The sequence below is a fragment of the Felis catus genome, chromosome B2 (genome assembly GCF_018350175.1).
Source record: "Felis catus isolate Fca126 chromosome B2, F.catus_Fca126_mat1.0, whole genome shotgun sequence".
NCBI classification, from domain to species: domain Eukaryota; kingdom Metazoa; phylum Chordata; class Mammalia; order Carnivora; family Felidae; genus Felis; species Felis catus.
This window is the reverse complement of record NC_058372.1, coordinates 127478881-127500401: the sequence shown is the minus strand read 5'-3', so window position 1 is coordinate 127500401 and position 21521 is coordinate 127478881. Positions and strand designations below refer to the sequence as shown.

Sequence of the window (21521 nt, the reverse complement as noted above, 5' to 3'; positions counted from 1 at the left end):
CTGTGGATTCTATTCTCTTCCATTGATTCACTTATCTCTTCACATTTTGATACCACATTGCTTGGATTGCTGGGGGTCTATGCAAAGTCACTTTCAACTGCATTACTCTTTCATAAAGATTGTTCCAGTTATTTTAGATTTTTAGCATTTCTATGTAACTATGGGGATAGACATGTCAAAAGAAAAATGAGTTGATATTTTGATTGAGATTGCATTAAACATAGAGATTGGTTTGACATGTTAATAACATTAAGTCCTCAAATCCATAAACATGAAATATTTATTTATTTAGGTTTTTAACTTCTCTTAGCCATGTTTTTCAGTGTTGCATTAGAGGTTTCCACATTTTTTCTTAAACTTCTTATTTATTTTTAATATTATTCTACTCTAATTTACATGTTTTATTTGCAATTGTTTGGAGCTAGAAAATAAGGAAACGTTTGACTTTATTGATTTTTTAGAATTCTGTCCTGGTAGGTTCATTTTTAGATTGAGTCTTTTTGTTGTATATTATTTAAAATTTTCTAAATATATAATTTTTAAAATGTCATCTGCAAATAAAGACAGTTTACTTCTGCTTTTGATATTCACACACTTTATTTCTTTTAATTGCTTTATTGCACTTCAGATTTTCAGGGCACTCTTGACAAGATATGGTGAAATGAAACATCCTTGCCCTCTTCCTGAATTCAGATAGAAAACTTTCATTCTGTTCTCATTATGTATAATGAAAAATCACATACAACATTTGGGGATTTTTCTCAAATGGCTTCTACTCCTGGTTTTCTGCAGTTTGCATCTGACAGAGTGTTGAATATTTTTTAAAAAAATGTTAATAGAGGTCACTTGATTTTTCTCCTCTAACAACAAGAATAAAATAAAACCAATAAAATGGTATGTCCTTTAGAACTATATCATCTTTACCTCTGTCCATATCTATATTCCAAATCTTGATTCCTTCAAAGGGAGGAGAGAACCACATATCATTATAGGTAACAATGAGTTCTGGGTTTAGGAGACTGTCAGATTACCCTGCAAAATAAATGTTTAAATATTCACCTCACAGAAGCACCGAAGTCTACCAACTCCAGTTTCTTGTCCATTCTCATCCATTCTAAATTTATTTCAACTCAAATTTCAGTTCAGATAAACAGAAAATATTCAGTATGAAGCACAACAATACTTAATACAAGTGTTTCCTGATACAAACGTTTTAGAATGGTTGGAGAAGAGGCTCTAAATTGACTCTCTAGTACTAATTGCCAGAAAACACCACAGAATGTGTTAGCCAAGGGAGCTGCCACCTCTACCACATTCAAAAAGTTGGGAAATCAAATAGTTGCTGTCAACTGCTGCTTTCTTCATTGTACAAAGCTGAACTTGGATCTCAGGATCAAATATCTGCTATGAATATTTATTCTAGTTCTATATCAACAAAATGAATGCCAGGTATACACTATCTTCTTTTTCTAGCCAAGTCACTCCGTATAAGTCTCACACAAGTGCACCTCATTTGTTTGGTTTTCCAGCATCTGCAGTGTAAGCATGTACACTAATGTGGGAAAGGATATTAAAAAGCTGATCTATCATATCCATTAGAGGAATGCCCTCGAAATCTCCAGACATCCCAACCAAATGAGAAGAGTTTTGTCTGGTGGAAATGTGGGAAAACAGCAAGTCTACCTTCCCTTCATGGATAATTTTTCACCAAGAATCATGCTTTGTGTTTCTAGAGCTTTAGTTGGGAAACATATTTTTCTGTTAAGAATATCTCCTGGTATGTGGTCTAAATTTCAATACAGAGCTATTAATTAGAACTATTATTTTCTGACTAGGGATGTATGTAAGGAATATAATCTAAAAGGTTATAAAATAAACACAGAGAGGTGCCTGGGTGACTCTGTCAGTTAAGCATCTGACCTCAGCTCAGGTCATGATCTCACCATTCCCAAGTTCGAGCCCCACATCAGGCTCTGTGCTGACAGCTCAGAGCCTGGAGCCTATTTTGGATTCTGTGTTTCCCTCTCTGCCTCTGCCCTGCCCCTGCTCGTGCTCTGTCTTTCTCTCTCTCAAAAATAAACAGTAAAAAATAAATAAATAAACACAGGAAAAAAAAATCAACCCAGGTAATTCAAAACTAGAACATGAGTAAATAATAGTACTTGGGGTAGGATGAATGATGATATTTGTTATGTTTACCATTTTGCAACAAAACATATGTCTTTTTGTCAAATAGTTCTGACAAAATAGGTCAATCTATAATATCATTAGACCGTATCATTTTGTGGATAGAAGAATATATTCTTTCATTTTTTAAATAAAAAATGGATTATGAAAGTATGGCCTGAGAGCGAATGCATTTTTTATTGTGTTGATTTGCTATTACTTATAAATATACAATGTAGTCTGTCTTCAGAGATTTTACAATAATATCTCAAAGAAAACAAAGTGCTGAAATCATGTGGGATCAGCAAAGGTAGTCAACTTCAACTTCTTTGGAGAGATTTGAAATAAAGTGGAAATACAATTGCTAGATTTTATAAGGCAGAGATATATTAACTTGCCAAACAGACATCTCGGTCTTGTGTTTCTCAGGATGAAATTGAGATTATGAAGCTCTTGAGGTAAGAACATTGGTCACAAATCAATAAAACCAATTACAGTCTGTTTTCAACTTCCTTAGATTTGGGACTTTTGCATCACATAATTGTGTTGATGAGCTAAAAAAAAAGTGTAAAATTGAGTAGTTTTATTTTGATATATTTTATTTTATGATATAAATAGTATTTCTGTTCTTCAGTAAAACATTTATTGTTATAAGAATTTTATAAAATATGTAGACATATTTCCCAAGAGTTCTAGTTTTTACAAATGGAAAATGGAATAAATGGAGACAGAAATACACTAACAATGCTTGGGAAGAAGAAAAAATGTGTAATATATCTTCATTTAGTCTTTTATACTTGTATTCTCTTTTGCTAACAAAATATGCCCGTATTATGCCCAAATATGTCCAAATATGTCATACTAACAAAATGATGGCCATAAAAACTGAGGTTATTCTAGGCACATAAAGTCAAATATTGTTAAACATGTGTTCTTATTCTGTACTGAAGACTTGAGTGATGTTAGCAGATATTCCTTTCACAAAATAAATATTAAGTTTTGCTTTGCTTTGTTGTTGATGATGTTGCTGTTAAACGCTATTTGGAGAAGTCTTATCTTTTTACCAGTGGTTTCTGTAAAGACTGTTTATCACTATTACTGTGTTATTGGATATTAGGATCTTTTGTTAGCGTTAGGGGAACTGAAAAAAAATTCATTCAATATTTGTCTTATTTAAATAGGTGTGAAAGAAAGAAATCTTCACAAATAAATTACAGACCCCAATATTAAAATATCTTCTCTAACTTCTCTGGTCAGTATAATAATCCTTGCTTCATAATAAACAGAAGAAAAAGGACAGGCAGAGTTTCTTTCATAGGCAGTGTGATTTCCTTTTTAATAATTATAGCTTGGGGTGTCTGGGTGGCTAAGCGTCTGGCTCTTGATTTTGGCTCAGGTCATGATCTCACAGTTTGTGGGATCAAGCCCTGCATCGTGCTCTGCTCTGACAGTGCGGATCCTGCTTGGAATTCTCTTTCTCCTCTGTCTGTCCTTCTCCGGCTCATGCTCTCTCTCTCAAAATAAATAAATAAACATTAAAAAATAGTTATAGTTTACCACTACCAATTAAGCTGTAGTTCTGAAATATTCACATGCTTCTATGTGTTTCAAATATTAAAAATTTTTCCATCTTACATATCAGAGGGACACCTAGATTTCTATCAAGAAGCAAGAAAAATTGATCTATGTGGAAATGTAAAATATAAGAAAAGGATAATGAGGCAAATTCCTTGGAAGGAAGAAAAGTAAGTAAATATAAGGCCACATGTTTTGTGCTATGTCTCAGTAAACAGAACCTAGATTCAAAATAGTGTAAAAACTGATGAGGGGACAAACAAAAAAATGATCTCTTTTGTCTCTCAGGGCTTGCCATTAGTCCCCTATGTGGTTGAATGTTAATATAATTGACACATTCAACTCTGTAAGCACATTTTCTTGCAGATTTCCCTTTTGTACCCACAACTCACTTGAATGAGTCTAGTAGGAATGGTGGTATTTTTAACTGTTAAACGAAGTATAGGAACTGGTTTTGGTGAGAAGTAACAAACAGCAAGGATGTGGGTCAAAAGATCGGCATTAGAGGTGTCTTCACTCAGCCTCCCACAGACATCCTGTTTTCTCAGGGTAAGAAAGGCACTGCTGGTTGTGTTATAGGGCACTGTTTGACTGGAGTCACTACATATTTTAATGGTAAGGTGTGTAGGTGTTGGTTTTCTTTTTTTTTTCCTCCTTTCTACAGAATGGAGCCAAAGGCCAGGAATTGTTTCTCCATGGAAAGAGGTTGAGATCTTTCACAATCCCATCATCTTAGAATTAGGCTGTGATGGTAATATTGGCACCATGTTTGAACCTGTCATCCCTTGCTCCATATTGTTCTGTTCCCCCAAAACTGGGTTAGTGTTCAACTCTGAAAAGACAGAGGGATCTTCATGGCTTCATACTATTTAGGCCTGACATGTTGTAAAACAAAGTTGCAGGGGTGGCTGGGTGGCTCAGTCAGTTTCGTGTCTGACTCTTGATTTCAGTTCAGTTCATCTCACGGTTCCTGAGTTCGAGCCCCACAATGGGCTCTGTGTTGACAGTGCAGAGCCTGCTTGAGATTCTCTTTCTCTTTTTCTCTCTGCCCTTCCCCCACTTGTGCTCTCTCTCATGAAAAAAGTAAATAAAATTTTTAAAAAAACACCAAAAATGTTGAATAGTGCAGTAGTATTTTCCTTGAGTTATATGGCTCCACAGTCTGAAATCACTTTGCCTCTCATTTGGTAGCAGTTGCAACTTCTGCAAAACAATGTGTTTGAAGACCATATAGAAAGGCATGATTGTAGTCTGTGGGGCAATATTCAGAAAATCCTGGATTTCCTAGCCCAAATATTAATAGTCTCACAATTTCATCCCTTGTTCTTGCACTGGAGACCACAGAGTGTTATATCCAATATTTATTCTTATTGGGTTCTTGATAACCTTGGCTTTGAGTGGAAGAGAATTAAGTATTATATCAGAGATAATAGAAAATTCAGAAGAAAAGAGAAATAAAGGTACCTTATAAAAGGATGAAAAAAGAAGAAAACATAGTTTTGAAGATTTATTATAAAAATACTTATTTGGGCATTGTCAAATTATAAATTATCTTCCAAAGTCTAAATATAGATCTGGTTCTGTAATCAATATTGGAAAGTCAGTTTTAAGATGTCATATTTTCAGTATTTTATTTCAAAATGGACTTTAAAAATCAAGATCTTAATCTTATAAAGCAAATGCAAAGGCCATGAGGATAAAGTTCAGAAGATGACCTACAAGGATGTCAAAGTGAAATAACTTTTTATTGGTTCAGATACAGAAAAATTACATGCCTCTTTTGTAAAGATTTTTTTTTTAATTTTTTTTCAACGTTTATTTATTTTGGGGGCAGAGAGAGACAGAGCATGAACGGGGGAGGGGCAGAGAGAGAGGGAGACACAGAATCGGAAACAGGCTCCAGGCTCTGAGCCATCAGCCCAGAGCCCGACGCGGGGCTCGAACTCACGGACCGCGAGATCGTGACCTGGCTGAAGTCGGACGCTTAACCGACCGCGCCACCCAGGCGCCCCTGTAAAGAATTTTTAATAGCTTAGAGGATACACAAACCATCATGTTCACAAGCCTTGGCCATTTCTATTGTGATTTAAGATCTGGCGACTTTTCTAGCAATTCCAATAGTTCTTTAAATCTGATGCTACATATAGAGAAAAACATTGCTTTGGGCTGCTTATAAAGTAATAGCTTATGCCTAGATGTCATTAATAAATTATTCTTCTCCTTGTAGTTCTTAAATAAAGCTACTGAAACCTGCTTATTCTACTTCTGAAGTGTCCTCTGTTCCTTTTCAATTTCCCAGGCTAATATCTTATTACACTTTGTTTGAATCACAGAAAGACATTGTTGCTCTCGAACTTTAGTTTCATCATTCCACCTGTAGATATATTACGGAAATACAATCTGAATTTTAGGATTTTTTTCTTTTCTTTTTCTTTTTTTACTTTACATTTTATTTATTTTTATTTTTTAAGTTTTTATTTACATTTCAGTGTAATATTAGTCTCAGGTATACAATGTAGTGATTCCACACATCCATACAACACACTGTGCTCATTACAATGTAGTTCACTCCTTAATCCCCATCACCTATTTAAACCATCCCCCCACTTACCTCCCCTCTGGTAACCATCAGTTTGTTCTCTATAGTTAAGAGTCTGTTTCTTGGTTTGCCTCTCTCTCTTTTTTTTCTTTTGCTCATTTGTTTTGTTTCTTGAATTCAACATATGAGTGGAATCACACAGTATTTGTCTTTCTCTGACTGATTTATTTCACTTAGCTTAATACTGTCTATCTCTACCCATGTTGTTACAAATGGCAAGATTTCATTCTTTTTTATGGCTGAGTAATATTTCACTATATGTGTGTCGATAGATAGATAGATAGATCACATCTTCTTTATATATTCATCAATTGATATACATGGGGCCACTTCCATGATTTGTCTATTGTAAATAATGCTCCTATAAACATGGGGATGCATGTATCCCTTTTAATTAGTATTTTTGTACTCTTTGGGTAGATGCCTGGTAGTGCAATTGCTGGGTTGTAGGGTGGTTCTGTTTTTAACTTTTTGAAGAATCTCTATACTGTTTTCCAGAGTGGCTGCACCAGTTTACATTCCCACCAGCAGTGCAGGAGGGTTACCCTTTCTCCACATTCTAGCTACCACTTGTTGTTTCTTGTGTTGCTGATGTTAGCCATCCTAACAGGTGTGAGTATTATCTCATTGTAGTTTTTATTTATAGTTCCCTGATTATCAGTGATATTGACCATCTTTTCGTGTGTCTGTTGGCCATTCAGCTCTCTTCTTTGGAAAAATGTCTATTCATGTCTTCTGCCCATTTTTTAATTGGATTATTCATTTTTTGGGTGTTGAATTTGGTAAGTTCTTTATTTATTTTGGATACTAACACTTTATCATATATGTCATTTACAAATATCTTCTCCCATTTCAAATGTTGCCTTTTAGCTTTGTTGATTGTTTCCTTTGCTGTGCAGAAGACTTTTATGTTGATGAAATCCCAACAGTTTATTTTTACTTTTGTTTCCCTTGCCTCAGGAGACATACCTAGAAAGATGTTACTACCATTGATGTCAAAGACCTTACTGACTATGTTCTGCTCTAGGATTTTTGTGGTTTCTGGTTTCATATTTAGGTCTATAATCCATTTTGAATTTATTTTTGTATATGGTGTAAGAAAGTGGTCCAGTTTCATTCTTTTGCATGTTGCTGTCCAGTTTTCCAAACACAATTGTTGAAGAGGCTATCTTTTTCTCACTGGATATTTTTGTCCTGCTTTGTCAAAGACTAATTGTCCACATAGTTGTTGGTTCCTTCCTGGGTTTTCTATTCTGTTCTGTTGATCTATGTGTCTATTTTTGTGCCAGCACCATACTATTTTGATCACTACAGCTTTATAATATAAATTGAAGTCTGGAATTGTGATGTCTCCAGCTTTGCTTTGCTTTTTCAAGTTTGTTTTGTATATTTGAGTGTCTTGTGATTACATACAAATTTTAGGATTTTTTGTTCTAGCTCTGTGAAAAATACTGTTGGTATTTTGATAGAGATTGCCTTAAATGTGTAGATTGCTTTGGGCAGTTTAGACATTTTAACAATATTTAGTCTTCCAATCCATGAACATCGAATATTTTTCCATTTCTTTATGTCATCTTTAATTTCTTTCATCAGTGTTTTATAGTTTTCAGAGTACAAGTCTTTCACCTCAAATAAACAACCTAACCTCACACCTAAAGGAGATAGGGAAAGGACAACAATGAAGTCAAAAGCCAACAGAAGGAAGGAAATAATAAAGATTAGAGCAGAAACAAATGGTACAGAAACTAAAAAACCAATAAAACAGATCAATGAACCCAGGGGGTTTTTTCTTTGAAAAAATTAATAGAATTACTAAACCTCTAGTCAGACTTACCAAAAAGAAAGGATAAAGTACCCAAATAAATTAAATCACAAACAAGAGAGGAGAAATAACAACCAACACCACTATAGAAATACAAACAATTGTAAAAGAGTATTATGAAAAACTGTATGCTAACAAATTGGACAACATTGAAGAAATGGATAAATTTCTGGAAACATGATCATTTCAATAGATTATCATTTCAATTTCATGATCATTTCTAGAAACTGTGATCATTTCAATAGATGCAGGAATTGCATCTGACAATGTACAACATCCATTCATGATAAAAACCTCAACAAAGTAGGTTTAGAGGGAACATGCTTCAACATAATAAAGACCACATAGGAAAAACCCACAGCTAATATCATCCTCAATGGGGAAAAACTGAGAGCTTCTCCCCTATGGTTGGGAAGAAGACCAGGATGTCCACTCTCCCACCATTTTTCAATACAGTCTAATAGCACAGAGCCTGCTCTGGATTTCCCTCTCTCTCTGACCCTTCCCTGCTTACATGCTTGCTCACTCCTCTCTCTCTCTCTCTCTCTCTCTCTCTCAAAAATAAATAGATACACTTAAAAAAAAGAATCAACCCCATTTACAATTGCACCAAAACCAATAAGATAACTAGGATGTTTTTCTTTCAGAATTAAAGACAAGAGAACCAGAAATAGGGTTGGGAGGAAGAAATACACTGAATGAATATCTTGAACTTCAGTTCAGAAAATATGCTTGCTAATTGTATCTAGAGGATGAGGGAAATAAGGTAAGCTACAAATGAATAGAAAATGAGAGCATTCTCAATGAATATGGAGAAGTCCAGAAAATATGCTGCTTTAGGGATAAAGGAAGTGGAGATATTAAATAAGATGTAACAGTATAACTTAGAATTGGACATGCCTGCAGCACCTGGGTGGCTCAGCCGGTTAAGCATCCACTTCCCTTCAGGTCATGATCTCCCGGTTTGCGAGTTTGAGCCCTGTGTTGGGCTCTGTGCTGACAACTCAGAGCCTGGAGCCTCCTTCAGATTCTATATCACACACTCTCTCTCTCAAAAATAAATAAACATTAAAAAATAAAAAAGAAATGTATACGCCTACACAATGGGCATTTGGAACCTTACACTGGAATCCAGGAAAAAGGTACAATTATCTTTGACATTATCACTATTATATTTATATTTAAAATTCTAAAACAGATTCATTGAGAAAATAACTAGGTTTTAGTGTGATAATATGTGAACCATCTTCTCTACCCCATTTTTATTTAGATGAAGAATATTGCCATAAATATCACTCCTCACATTTAAAGTATTGATTCATTTTTTACTTACTTTTGCTAATATACAAGATGATTAAAAAAACCTGAAGTGTGAGTGTTTTTATGCCATTGAAAAGGTGAGAAGCCTCATTTAACACTTCTGCTGTAGCCCTTTGGTCATGCCTTGGAAATCAGTGGATTGCTTCTATTGGATAAATTGAATGTGAGGTTATTTATCTGTTTCCCAACTAAATAAATGACACATTGCCCTAAGTGATATTCTACCATATAAAGTGGTTAAAACAACTTCTTTAGGATATTGGACATTACAGTAGTTTCTCTGGGTCAGCAGAACTCAAATTGTTTCAAGAGTTATTGAATTTCATGAAACTCGCATAGTTATCCCCAAAGCAGTATTACTAAACAACCCAATAGAATATTCCCTTTTTTTCCCTCACATTCTTTAAACTAAATTTAAAGATAGTGGGACTTTGTATAAACATATTGCATCCCTAGCTACCCTAAACAGAAATTGATTGCACATGGCATAGACAAGTATCTAAATCTCTGTGAATTAGTGAGATATCTGTGATGGAATGACAAAGAATTCCCGGTGGATCAAGTCAGTGATCATCTGTTGTGTATGCTGAGTTTCAGTCAACTTATTTGTCTAAGAAAGATGAGTTAATTAAGAACATTATAAAATAAATTAAGGTAGAATATCCTATTAGGAGAGGAATGACTGCACGACTCACTCTGCTTTAATGAAAATATTTTCTACTTGACAGCTGAGCTTGAGCGGAAAATGATAATCTTATAGACAAAGAAGAAATAAATGTGGGTGTGCATTCACATCTGTTTTCTCTTAATTCCCTACAGTACAGTTTTGTTGCTTTATTATGATAGACTTTGTCATAAAGAAAAACATTTTTGTTCTCAGCTTTCCCACTGCTATGAAATAAAATTAGTTTCTGATAAAGTATAAATATAACTGGCCAGTATTTTTGAGGGTTAAACAAATCTAAGATTACCATATGTACTCAATTTTTCTTCTTTCCACAAAAAAATCTTCCTGAAATTATGAGTGGAGATAATAGACTATAAATTCCAAAATAATGATATTCATGCAATATGAATGTTGGCTGAAGTGTACGTGTACGTATCACCATCCACTGACTCCTACATCATAATTTCAGGGGACGCTGGCAAGGATTTAAGTGGAATTTTTCCTGAAAATGTTATAAGGGAAATGTTGACACAGAACTGGCTGGAGTGTTTAGCCAAGTTTTATGTTAGCAAAAGGTCAGCTTTAGAGATCACGTTTTCTCTCCAGGGAGTGGAGAGTGGGGGAGGGAAATAGATCAAGGTTCCTTCTGAGTGGTAAGAGAGCTATAACACTTTATTTTCATAAGTTTTCTTATATGAAACTTCCACAAACTCCCCTTAAGAAATACAAATTACATACTGCCTCTTCTACTTCAGTTGTTTGGGAAATCTCACAAAATAACAATCCTCCTCCTGAGTGGATAAATCCCTAGCTGACTGTTGCTGAAGAAAGTCTTGGAGGCAGAGATAATCAGCCTCTGGAGAATCCATCAGGGAAAGAAAAACAAAGACAACCTCATAAAGAGTAAATAACATTCCTGATAATATATAAACGTAGCATAGGATTGCAGTCACTTGTCTTAGTTATGGGCACTATAGTTCAGTGGTTCAGAGAGAAGACTCTAGATCATGTCACCTGGCTTTGAATTCTTGTTCTACAATTGACCAGGCTTTGGACCTAGGGCAAAGATGCATGGTTTCTCTGTGTGTCCATTTCCTTATCTGTAAGGTGAAACTAATGATACCTACTTCATCGATGTTTCTGGGGAGACTTAAATGAGTCAACACACAAAATGTGCTTAGAAATAGTGCCTGAGAGGTAGTAGGTGCCTCCTATATGTTACTATAATTATTATTAACTCTGCTGTCTTTGAGCTTCTGGTAGGTCATTACAAATGGTATGTCCATCAAGGGAATAATTGGGGAGAAAATAATGCCTACAGTTTTTCTTCAAAATCAAAGAAGAAATAAATCCCTTCCCACCCACAGACTCTTTAATACTTATAAGATAAAGCTAACAGAAGTATATTTAATATTGTATTATTATTAAATATTATTATGTAGAATTATTATATATTACACATACTGCTCCAAAAATTTCTTAGAAAAGTACGTTTTTCTTTATATGCATGTGCCATCTGCTATTAGCTTCACAAGCTATAGTTACAGAGAGGGGAAATATGCCCTGTGTGTATGATGTGAAAGAAGCTGGAATAAGATGCTATAGCCCAATTAATTGGCTTTGTATATGTTGTGTCATCTCACTAGGCATATGGTATTAGGCAAGATGATCATATAAGAAGTGCTTCAGTTAACACAGTTGCCAACACACAATAGTAATAATTATGGAAATAAAAAAATGAAACTGCTGATTTTTGTTTTTTGCTTTTGCAAGGGAACATGTTTCTATCATTAAGGGTACATATTTAGTATGTAAGCATAGCTTCTGGAATCTGGGAGACCTAAGATACACAAATATAATAGTAGCAGTATCCCAAAACATTGAAAATCTCAAATAAAACAATAGAGAAAAGATGGACAAGCCACTTCATCCTATCTAATTGGATTTCTTTTGCCAATGGACAGTACTACTTATATTTGAAATATACACCTCCAAGTTTTTTTTCTCTAAGAATTTTTATAACATTTGCATATGTATATACATGCATACCAGAATGAGTTCATATTCTTCATAACCGACTGTGTCTTTATTTTCTAATATCACCATGTCTAATCAGTTTGTTCATGCCAGTACTGACACTTGTATTTTATTCTTTTTAACGGTTGCATAGCTTTTTTTTTTTTTAATTTTTTTAACATTTATTTATTTATTTTTTGAGACAGAGAGAGAGCATGAACAGGGGAGGGTCAGAGAAAGAGGGAGACACAGAATCTGAAACAGGCTCTAGGCTCTGAGCTGTCAGCACAGAGCCCGACGCGGGGCTCGAACCCACGGACCGCGAGATCATGACCTGAGCGGAAGTCAGACGCTTAACCGACTGAGCCACCCAGGCGCCCCTGCATAGCTTTTTTTTAAATAATTGTTATAATTTAATTGTGTCTCTATTGGTAAACATCTGTGTTGTTAACAGATTTTTACTATTATAAACCATGGTTTTAATATTCAATACTGGGAAAAACTTCAATGGTTGATATATATTAGATAAATGCTCAATAAACAAACATCCATGGAAATATCAATTTCCAAAAATGAAAAATGAAAAATTTTACCCACATCATATATGGATATAGATGTGGAGAAATGGAAACTCACATGTACTGGTGGTTGATGTGTAAATTAGGGCTTCTCTGGAGAAATTTTCACTGGTAAATTTGAAGGTGTGTGTTGCCTATGGTTAGCAATTCTTTTCCTACTTACTACAATTCCTGTGTATCTTTAAAAGATCTCCTGAGAATACATCTGAGTAGTTCTTAACCTATGGGTGCTTTGAAAACATACGGGATATAGATAATTGCCACAATGATTGAAGGATGCTGCTTATGAGTAGTGGGCAGGGCCAAGAAAGCTAACCATCCAGAAATGCACAGGAAAATCCTATACTACAAAGAATTATCTTGACCATGATTGTATTTTCTTTCAGATGTCCTACTGGATGCTTACCTAGATGAAATGTCTATTTTCAGTAATCTGAGCTCAGACTATAACTCCATTTTACATTTAAAAATAATGTATTATTATAGAGGTCTTAAGTGGCTCAGTCGGTTAAGCATCTGATTTCAGCTCAGGTCATGGTCTCACAGTCCATGAATTCGATCCCCATGTTTACTTAAATCAAGCAAAATAAAAATAAAGCATTATTTTTGTATGATTAAATATACCCTGAACTTGTTGTTGTTGTTTGGAAATTTACCATGCTGTTGTTTACCATTTGAAACTGCCACTAGTAATAGTAAAGCGGGTCACAGTTTTTAAGTCACCAGCACAATTGTCCTTTACCAAAGTATATCGTAATCATGAATGTTCATTCTAGTGTGACTAAATTTTGGGACTATAATATCTCTTAATAGGAAAACAGATACTTTGTGGTCTTTTAATACCAGATACACTACATACCTATTAAAAGGAATAAATCTAATCTACAAGTATCAATATACATAACTCTCAAAACAATATGGAATGCAAAATAACTTATACATTGATATTACAGTATGGAATAGCTTATATTAAGGTTAAAATATGCTTAACCTTTTTATATCTGTTTACAGAATTATACATATGTGATACATTATAGAAGCATGTAAAAATTCTAAATACTAAATAAGGGCATTCGTTCCTCCTGAGAATGTAGCAGAGAAGCTTGGGGAGTTTCCTACACAGGAGGCCTAAATTCTATCGGAAATGTTTCTTGAACTAAACAATGGGTATGGATTATATGATTATTTTAAATTTTAATTTATCTGAATTATTTCATAATAACCTTAAAAGTGAAATTATAAAAGGACAAGGAACAAGTATGATGTTAAGTTTCAGTAAGTGTTACTCACTTTAGAGCAAGGTATTTGGAATGAATTCATACAGATTCAAATATAATCCCGTAACTAATATCACACCAGAACTGTTTTAAGTATCAAAATGAATGGATCCTTTTTCTTTTTTTCCAATACTTCCTTCAACCGTACAATTTCAATGTTTGTATTTAGACCATGGTTTTCTTGCACAATGGTTTTCTCTAGTACTTTTGTTTTCTTTTTTTCTCGAAAGAAAGGCAAATAAAAAGAAATACATTTTCTTCATTCAATTAATAGCTTTTTGGTATTTAGTCACCCTATTTGTTAAATGGTTTGGAAAGCACTGAATCATTTCTAGGCCTGCTCCCTAATTGTCACACTCCAAATTCTTTTTATTACATGCTCAGATTTAGGTCCACTATACCTAGGATCCCATGTCTCACTCTTTTTTCTCTGTATTATTTCCCTAAATTTTGTTGTTGTTTGCTTTGGCATGAAATTCCGGCTTAAAAATAGTTTTCCCTAAAAACTCAAGGACTTATTACGTTATAACATCTACTATTAAAAAGCTGTTTCCAATTTCAATTTTGCGCTTTGTAGTTATTCTGGTTTTTCTTCTCTGTAAGATTTTATGCTCTTCAATTTTTCCTTGAAATCGTATTAAAATGAGTACTTGCAAAAATTCTACTTGCTGCTTTTTGATTTTTATTCTTTGAAAAGTTGTATCTTTCTCCTGCCTTAGCAATGTTGTTTATGCGATTACTCCCCCATCCCTTTAATTTATTTGATGTCTCACTCTGGTTGCCCAGTTAGGTGACATTGACTTTCTGAATTGATCTTCCATGACTCCTGCACTATTTTCTCATGTTTTTTATCTCTTCCTCTCCCTCCGCCCCCTCCCCCCCCCCCCCCCACCATTTTTTTGGGAACTATTTTCTGGGTTATTTGCTTGGCTTTTTCTCTTAATCTTAATTTAAATGTTTATGTTGGCAAACATTTCTATATGATACTGTAGTAACAAATAATTCTAGAATCTTAGTGGCTTACCACAACTATGGTTGGTTTTTGGCCGCTGTTACATGCTGGCTATAGCTGAGTTCTTTGTGTCTTATTTCCTTTGGGAGACACAGTGAAGATAGAGCTAGTCATCTGGGACCTTCTGTTTTCATGGCAGGAACAATTGTGTATTCATGCAATAGCTATTAAAGTTTCTTCTTAGATGTGGTATACCTCACATTCTATTGCACAAAGTATTTCACAGAAGAAGGCCAAGTCTAACATTATTGCGGTTGGAAACAGACCTGGCAGAGTGTCTTACAGGACTAGGAGAGGATTACAGAAATACTTTGAGTCTATAATGCAGTGATCACTCATCTTTGTCATCTTTCTTTCCTCTGATTGCCTCCTTTGTATATTTTCTTGATTTCTCCTTGATTTATTCAAATACATATTGCAATATTTTAAAGGCTTTCTGAGAATTCTGATTAGACTTTTATTGTTCTTGTTATTTCCATCTTTCCAGTAACTTATTTGTATTTATTCTTAGGATAGTTTTTCTATTGTTTACACCGATCATTTATACAGTTGTTGTTGGTTTACCTCAGTTGCCTGGTAATGTCTGAGCATATTTATGAATTATAGACTTGCTTAATTAATTAAAATAGTAGGAAGTCATTTCCTGTACAATTACCAGATTCATCTTTGAATGAGGAGCTTTCTCTGTGCGTGCACGCTTATCAGACAGGTTATACTTTATTTGAGCGAAATGGAAGAAATCAGAGATGATGGGCTTTCAGCCCCAAATATCAAGGTTGGATGGGACATCAACCTGCATCTGTCAACTAGTCTCCACCCCGTCACTCCTAAGAGTTGGCTTCCTTTCTAGAAGTTATTTTTCTGATTTCAACTGGAGGTTGAGTTTCAACAGTGAAAGTATAAGACTGGGAATAGTAAATGTGTGTGTTGTGGGTCAATGAGGGACAAATTCCACATTCATCCTATAATGAGTTCACCAGTCAGATTACTTTGTCTGCCAGTCCTCTGATACTCCAGGAGGGCTCCTCCGCTGCTTCAGCTTTTTTTGCTTATATCCATCCTCCTGATTTTTGAGTTAACCATCAATTTTGATCTGGTAATTGTTTTTTCCACTTGAAGTTCATAATATTTGATTTGCTGAAGTATCTTTTATCATTTTCAGTGCCATTGTGAATTTATTACTTTCTTAAGACATCTCCCTCTTTTGTTGTCATTGACTTTTTAGCAAGACAGGAAAGAAACATGAGGCCTATTCATCATTTTGAACTAGAACTGGCTATGTATACTTTTAATTGTTGAGAACAACTAACCCCTCCAAATGACTGTATTAATTTATTCTCTCAAGATTAAAGTATAAAATACAATAATTTTGCCACATGCTAACAGAAGATATTGCAATATTTTGTAATTATTACCAATGTAAAAGAAGTAAGATGTTATCTTACTGTGGCTTTCACTTGCATTTCCTTGTTAGTAGTGTAGCCAAATGTGTTCATGCATGTTTATTTGCATTTTTCTTCTAATTATCTACTCATTTCCCTTGCCAGAGTGTCTTATATTGAATTTTGTTACTGACTTTAGAATAATTTTTCTTATTAGTTGCTTATCTTTTAATTCTTCTATTGTGTCTTTGACATACAGATTTTTTACATGATTAAGTACATATTTTCATTTTAATTTTTGGGTTTCATATATTTTTAGAACATTTCATCTAACTCCATATTATTACATTTTTATACTGTATTTTATTCCTTTGATGCCTTTTTGTACCTTTGCAATTTTTTGTTTTTCATTTTCATCCTTAATGAACCAATATATTTTTTGTGATACTAATTAGAGATTTAATTGAATTCTTCTCCATATGTATATAACAGTTTTCCCAAAGACAGTTTTTTAATGGCTCATCATTTCTATGTTATTTGAAATACCACATTTATCCTGTACTCACAGAGGTGAGTGTATTTCTTTGTGTGTGTGTGTGTGTGCACACGCACATGTGTATATATATATATATATATATATATATATATATATCTTAGTTTTAATATGGCTACCTTGTTGTATTATCATTTTTTTCTGTATTCAAATTCTAGAAGCAATAGAATATGGTTTTATTTAGCACTGATATTAGAATATTTTGATATCTGATAAATAAGAGTGCTCTTCTTTTATTTGGTTTAGTATTTTGCAGGCTCTTTCCTTCTGAAGATTTGTGCCTTTCATTAGCCTTGATAACTTGGGAAATTAGGAACCTCTAGTTTTTTTTTAAATATGTCTTTATTCCTCTTTGTACATACTCTCTTTCAGATAAATAGTTTATTTCAAATGACTTATTTGAAATACTTGATTTTTTTAATGTGAAAAATAAACAGACATTACATTAATATTTCAGCATTAATCTGGCATATGTTTCCATTATTCCACTTTCTAATATGTTCTTTATTATGAATTATTACTCATTCTGGGCTTGGACATTTCAAAACAGATTTGTTACTAGGCTATTTATAGACTTTTATTGCCTTTCTAATCATCCTCCTCTGTAGCTTTTTCTACAGTCTTTTATTGGTTTTTTTATCTTTTTGCATTTTTCTGTTGGTATGGATGAATAAGAAAACTAGTGGGTTTATCAGTTGAAATACCATATGAGACCTAATAATTATTCAACTAGTATCTTGCATTTTACTGTAGACTACTGTATACATTATGAATTATATTGATTATTTATTCCTTTCCAATATATAAAAGACTTATTTTTTCATCCCATTTTATGGTATTAAAAAGTACTTACAACATAGAACATTCATAGTGATGGCAAAGAGATTCTGCAGATTCAGGGAAACTGTTTCAAAAGACATGGCTGATGAAGAACTATTACCCAAAATATACAAAAATACTAAAACAACAATTAAAAAAATGAATGATTAAAAATGGCTCTGGGGCACCCGAGGGGCTCAGTCGGTTAATCACCCGAGTTTGGTTCAGGTCATTATCTCACAGTCATGAGTTTGACCCCTGCTTTGGACTTTGTGCTCACAGCTCAGAGCCTGAAGCCTGCTGTGAATTCTGTCTCCCTCTCTCTCTGCTCCTCCCCCACTTGTGCTCTCTCTCTCAAAAATAAATAAACATTAAAAACACTTTTTAAAATGGCTCAAAGTTGAACCACTATGTTGTACATCTGAAAATAATGTAACATTCTGTCATCTATATGCAAATGAAAATAATGTAACATTCTGTCATCTAGATGCAAATACAAATTATTTTTAAAAAATGAGCCAGGGCACCTGGGTGGCTCAGTGGGTTAAGCATCTGACTCTTGGTTTAGGCTCAGGTCATGATATTGAGGTTTGGAAGTTTGAGTCCCATGTAGGGCTCTGTGCTGCCAGTGTGGAGCCTGCTTCAAATTCTCTCTTTCTCTCTCTCTCTCTCAAAGTAAATAAATAAATTTAAAAGGATAAATAAAAATTAAAAAATGAGCCAAGACCTTAATAGCCACTTAATCAAAGAAGATATACAGATAGAAAATAAGCATATTTGAACATTATCAACATCATATATTATTAAAAATACAAATTAAAACAACAATGAGATACCACTGCATACCTATTAAAATTATAAAAATCTGGAACACTGATAATACCAAATGCCAGTGAGGATGTGGAGCAACTGGGAACTCTCATTCATTGTTAGTGGGAATAAAAACTGTTGCACCATTCCAAGATAGTTGGACAGCTTCTTATAAAAGTAAACATACTCTTAACATATGACCTAGCAATCACATGCTTTGGTATTTATTCACCCAAGGGAGTTGAAAGCTCATGTTCACACAAAAATCTGCACATGGATATTTATAGCAGCTTTATTCATAATTATCCAAACTTGGAAGCAATCAAGTTGTCCTTCAGTAGGTGTATAAATTGTGATACATTTAGACAGTGAAATATTATCCAGTGCTTAAAACAAATGAGCGATCAAGCCATGAAAAGACATGGAAGAAATTTAAATGCATATTGCTAAGCAAAAGAAGCCAATCTGGAAAGGCTACATAGTATATGATTCTAACTCTATGATATTCTGGAAAAGACAAAACTTTGGAGGCAATAAAAATGTGAATCCTAAGGTAAACTATGGATTTTGGTTGATGATGATGTGCCAATACAGGTTGATCAGTTGTAACAAGTGTACATCTCTGATGAAAGATACTGATGGGAGAAGAAGGTATGCATGTGTAAGGGTGGGGAATATATGGGAAATCTATAACTTTCTGTTCAATTTTGCTTTGAATCCAAAACTTCTCTACAAAAACAAGGTCTAATTTAAAAAAAACATAAAATTTTAGTGATAATGGCAAAAAAGAGACATCTTTTTTAGACCATATTTGGAATATATCTGTGAAGGAATGATGTTTATGATGGTTTTTAGTTTCTACTTAATAGTGAAGGACTTTTCATAGTTTCTGTTATTATTTCTAATGCGCTTTCATGCCATAAAGTTTTGAAGAAACTCAGAAAAAAGGAAAGGTTTGTTTGTTCTATGATTTGACATTTGTAGTTATTTGAAAACAGTAGAATCTCTAGTAAAATTAGCATGCACTTAACGTTGAATATTGCTAAAATCCTTGTTTTGATAGTTTATTAAGTAACATGTGATAATCAGGGATATATTACATAAAATTTGGTGAGTCCCATGAAAGTTGAATAATTTAAAAGGAAGAGATATTAGAATCCATTTTGTAGCAACATCAAAATTAGTGACAATTTATAGTCACAAAAGCAATAATTTGTGTAGTTTCTTTGGCAGGAATGAGTTAACTCAGTAGGCTTTGATTATTCACATCCTGCACATTCCAAAGAAAAATCTATTTTCTGGACTATCCTTTAGCCAGCTTCTTGGAGATAGCCTCTGACCCCTTGGAATATTCTGTCTGATAAGAGGGTTTTTATATGCCAGCAGCCATGGGCCATGGTGTACCAGACTGACTAGAAAAGTTGTCCTTCACATTCTAGCAATGTGATTTATGGTTAATGCCTGCTTTTTTTTCTCCCAGGTAAGATGCCTGGAGTCTGAGTAGCTTAGTTCACTCATGTGGGTGCTGCATGACTACGTGACTGAACCCCAATAAAACACCTGGACATCAAGGGCTTCCCTGGCTGGTAAGACTTTGCATGAGTAACCATACAATATTTATGGGAGAATTATATGTCCCTGTATTGACTCCACTGAGAGGGACCACCTACAAGAGTATGCCTGACTTCTCTTGGACTTCACTCCATACATCTTCTCCTTTTGCTGATTTTCATCTGTATCTATTCACTGCATATAACCATGGGTATAATAGTTTTTCTGTGTCCCATAAGTCCTTCAAGTGAATCATTGACTCTGAGGGTGGTCTTGTGGACCCCTGACATGATTGTACATGAACATTCCCAAGCTTTGTTCAAATGTCAGTTATTAGTATATTCACATATTCATTTCAAAATGTACTTGTGAAAAATATTATCATAATAAAACTGTGGTCCGAGTGACTGAATACAGACTAATAACTTTTGTTGCCTTAACTATAGCTATTTAAAATTTGTCAGGTGGGACGCAAGTAGAATTAAATAATTTTTCTACAGAAAGTCCTGTTTAAGGTTGCAATTTAAACGTATCTGACTTTAGAATGAAAGAGTTTGAGAGAAGAGTAGAGATTTACTTAAGATTAAGGAATATACATAATATAACAGTTTCTTTTTTCTTTGAAAAAACTTGTATCTCCTTTTCTTTGACAATGCCTATATGATGTGACAACTATTTTTAGTGGAAGTTGTTGTCTAGCTTACCATGAATTTTTAATCACGGGTGGTGTTTTATTCATGTACTACTCAGATTAACTAAAGAACATTATTAAATGTTGGATTACTCTTGAACTACTGGGATGATTTTGCCTGACTATATTATGTTGTGCTTTTTATGCACTTCAAATTTGTCATATTAGTCAGGATTTTTACAAGCAGAGTCATAAATAAAAGCAGTCCTGTTTTGTAAAATTGTCTGATCAAGCTTACACTTGCCTCCTAGCATTTATTAATGCATGTACTTATTTATCCTTTATCAATCCAATATTTAATAATTGCCTCCTTTGTGCTACTAGAATGGCTTAAATCAAGGAGATAGACAATAACAAGGGTTAACAAGAATGTATAAAAACTGGAACTCTCATGCATTTCTGGTGTATGTATAAAATGGTATGGGCATTTCAGAAAAAAAATTGGTAGTTTCTTAAGAAGTTAAAAATGAATTGAGCATAAACTCAAGAAATTCCATTTCTAAGTATTTCCTAAGAAAAATTAATAAAAAAGAAATGGAAGCAATTCAAATATTTATTAACTGATGAAAGGATAAGTGAAATGTTTATATCAATACAACAGAATACTATTAAAAAATAACAAGAAATGAATCAACTTTGCAGAGCACAACAGTGATGAAACTCAAAAATGTTATGCTGGGTGA

At 33.9% G+C, this 21521-nt stretch overlaps 1 long non-coding RNA gene and 1 other non-coding gene across 2 annotated transcripts in view; one reads left to right on the top strand and one right to left on the bottom strand.

Moving 5' to 3' along the window:
• The window catches only part of LOC123385559, a 99172-nt gene extending 77880 nt beyond the window's left edge, over positions 1 to 21292 (top strand). The window contains exon 6 of the long non-coding RNA XR_006598347.1: positions 20077 to 21292. This is a non-coding gene — a long non-coding RNA (uncharacterized LOC123385559). The remainder of the gene's footprint in view (positions 1 to 20076) is intronic.
• Positions 12457 to 12541, bottom strand: TRNAG-UCC. The gene has a single exon. It is a non-coding gene; the product is annotated as a tRNA-Gly (tRNA).
• Positions 21293 to 21521: the final 229 nt, after the last annotated feature.